The sequence below is a fragment of the Nannospalax galili genome, unplaced genomic scaffold (assembly GCF_000622305.1).
Source record: "Nannospalax galili isolate Female #2095 unplaced genomic scaffold, S.galili_v1.0 scaffold21579, whole genome shotgun sequence".
In the NCBI taxonomy this organism is placed as follows: domain Eukaryota; kingdom Metazoa; phylum Chordata; class Mammalia; order Rodentia; family Spalacidae; genus Nannospalax; species Nannospalax galili.
In genome coordinates this window covers 311-3,867 of record NW_008342624.1, presented here as the reverse complement: position 1 = coordinate 3,867, position 3,557 = coordinate 311, and the positions used below count along the sequence as shown (strand labels likewise).

General features: G+C 46.4%; 1 pseudogene; it reads right to left on the bottom strand.

Moving 5' to 3' along the window:
• Positions 1 to 136: 136 nt before the first annotated feature.
• On the bottom strand, positions 137 to 3,236 carry LOC103738556 (annotated as a pseudogene).
• Positions 3,237 to 3,557: the final 321 nt, after the last annotated feature.

The following is a 3,557-nucleotide window of genomic DNA, read 5'->3' as shown; positions in this document are numbered from 1 at the left end:
TATGTCATGAGTAGTGTCCACAACCTGGGAGGCAGAGAACAGTCTTCAGCATGGGGTGGGATGGACCTGGGTCCTAGAATCTCCACCATTTGCCATGTGATCCCTAGATTCCCAGGTGATCAGAACTGTGCCTCACCATGGGGAGGATCCAACCATGTTCATCATTTTTGACAATGATGATGCTGGGGACAGGGCGAAAGTCCACAGATGTCAACAGCTCCTGGGGGTGCCTAGGTAGGAACTCTCCATCCACCACACCGGGAATTGTCTTGAAAACCTGGGGGCTATTAGAGGTCAGTGCTGAAGCTCAATCACACACATACTGAGTTACTCCACCATTTTCCTACTTCCGTATTGGTCTCAGCATGTGTCCATCCCTCCTATGCATCTGTACACCCAACAAAGATATCCTACACCTACATCTGTCTATCTTGTGTATTTTTCACCCAGGACTAAAGGACGTTAAGTCATGGAGAAGAGGTTAGTGGTTCAGAGAAGTTAAGGACTGCCTCTCCCACATTTTGTTGTCCTGGTTAGCCCAACCACACAATTTTCCAAACCTTATTAATAGCCAGAATCTCCTCTTCACTGCTGCCTCTCAGGCAATGCACCACAGACTCCGAATTCACAGCCTCACATCTGGATAGTTTGTCCACTGTCTGTAAATGGACCAGGAAAAGGGTGACTCATTTTCCATCAAGGAAGAAGTGTTTTCCCAATCCCAACTGGATGTCATGTCCCCTAAGTAACATACAGTGCGCTGTATGTGGACTCCTCCCTTTAAAGCCTGCTTCCTAGAGGAAGACAAACAGTGTTGAGCCCTAAAATCCTCAGTTGCCTGGGAATCCTCAGCCCTTTTTCTGCTCTAAAGAGGATTTATTTCACAAGGAACTTTATGTCCTTCCTGGTGAGATAAGCATTTGTCCCAGATTTTTGAAAGGTCTCAATGTATCTATCAAGGTTACTAGAAGGCTTTCATAGCTCAGTTTAATCCATGTCAGATCCTGCAATGCAAAGGGAGTGTAGACCACTGGAGTTCTAGAACTGAAGAGAATGAAGTTATAGGAGGCAATTGAGGATGTAGTAATTTGGAATTTTCAAGTAGTTGTGACCTTGGGGGTAGCCCCAGATAAGGGAGACATGGGTGTGTTGCATCAGGGAGTGTCCTTCCAAAGGGCATCTCCTGGAGTTTTGTGAAGGAACTGTGAAATAGTGTTCCTATGGCTTTAAAAATATGCTTGGTGAATTAGGCTGAATTTTGAGCATGTATGTATGAAGAACCTTGTGTCTCATGAGAAAGTTTATGCAAGAATGCTTGCTAGGAGATATCTCCATAATGCCAGCGCTCTCCCAAAAGACAGCATGGAGATTTGTTGCTGTGCTCATCTTATTTTGCTGAATTGTTATATTCTAGCCATGTTTTTATTTTTCAGTGTTCTGTAAACATTTGACTGTGGTTCTCAGGAATATGAGAAGCCATTTTATTATCGTTCGGTTCAGTAGATATGTGACTGTGATCCTCATGAGTGTGAGAGTAAAAGCAGAGTTGCTGATATGATCAGCACTCAGGCTCATGAAAACCTGGGTCTCCTGGTTTATTATCAGTTCAATGGTAATCCATTCAGGTCCCGTGGCGGTCCCCTGGTGGCCACAACCACATCCAGCCTTTCATGGGTTCTAGGATTTGAACTTGGTTCTCAGGATTGTATGACAAGTGCTTTTACCCATTAAACCTTCTCCTCAGGCCATGCATAATTTTTGCCAATGTTAGAAGACACGAAGTACAGCTTTGATGGTCACATAACACACTCAGCCTGTCCAAAGGAGAGGAAAATGGGTTAAACCCTTGAGCCTCTAAGAAAATACTGGACGGGAACTATTTTTGGTGGTCTTTGTTTTCATCACTGAACAGAGTACCAAAGTATCATGGGTGGGGCTGAGGTTGCTGGGTCAGGGCCGGGTTGGTTGAGGGCACTTACCCTGTATACCTTTTCAGAGGTATTAGAGATAAGATCAGGTAGCAGGGCCACCCCACTCTCCATGACGGCAATGTGGAAGAGTCCTTGGGACATGGGGGACACAACAAGAGTAGACACACTTGTGCCATCTGCTGACTCTCTAAAACTGGTGACCTGGTCAGGGTTGCCTCCAAAGTGGGCAATATTCTGCTTGACCCAGCGTAGGGCAGCCACATGGTCCAGGTAGCCCCAGTTGCCTCTGGCAAGCTGGTTTCCAGTGCTGAGACATGACAAGGACAGAGATCATAGGCTGCCAAGGTTCTGCTCAGCCCCTAGCACCCAGCAAACTTCAGCTCACTGAAGAAGCCCCGGACATCCAGGCGATACTGAATAACGACCACCACCATGTCCTCAGCGGCTGCCAGTAGGGATGCATCAAACACGGAAGCCGTACCCATAACCAGAACACCTCCACGGATTCATACCATCACCTGAGGAAATCAAGATGGATACCAGGAGGCTTCTAGATAGTTCAAGCTCTAGCTGGACTGCCTAATGACTATCAACTGCTTTAACACTGTGCAGCTATAAATATGCATAGAATTTCTTAGTGTGGTAAGATCTGGGCCATAGACATGAAACTCCAGTGGCCCAATCAGCATGTTTCTCTCCCCTATCCCCACTGTAAATCTCGGCTTGGATAAATGGCTGTGAGAATAGAGCAATGACGCCATAGCTCTCTGGATCCTCACTATGGAACAGAAGAGGAGTCTTTATGAGTATCTCTCCTGATTATTATGAAAAGGATCATGAGATCTCGTTGCTGTAACATATAATTCATACCTAGAAATTTAGGTCACCTCAGTGTTCAGCCTTGAGCACCTGAGTTGTTGTATAGGGTTCAAGTTGATGTTGAGTCCTGGTTTGATCAGAGTCTCTAACTTCTCAGATCTCCAGACTCCGTGTCCTATACCCAAGTTTCAGCTGCTCATCATAGCTGAGAAGACCTTCTTGAACCTAATAGAGTAAGGCCATTTATCAGGGTCTACCTTGCAGAGGGGCTCAGGTTGGTTTTGTCCCTTCTAATCATCTTGCTGAAGAAATGCCCTTTCAACTGATCATAGCTTGGTACTCACAGGCAGGTTAGAGCCCTCATGAGCATGGGCTGGTGTGTAGATATTGAGATATAGGCAGTCCTCAGACATGGAGGTGGGAGGCATGATCAGTTTTACCATCTTCAGACCCCCTACGTTCAAAATATCAGAATCCCGTAGGCACCTGGTGACCATGGGAGACAGTTACTCCAGGAGATGTGTGGTGGCCGAAACCAGGCATGAGTCTGGGTTTGCTCTCAGCCACCTTCAGCTGCTGCTCTCTGTGGTGCTATACCAGATCCTTCTCTGCAGTTCATTCCCACAAAGGTAAAGGACACACAGGCTCTGTGGAAGGTGTGTTGGTGCCAGACTTCCATCCAGGTCCACTTGTATGTGGGCCTGGAGGTTATTGTTCCTGAGATTGGGCTATGGAGATTTCTGGGAGTCTCTTTGTAAATGATTGGCTGCAGGAGGTGACATTCACCACTTCTCCTTGTTCTCCTTA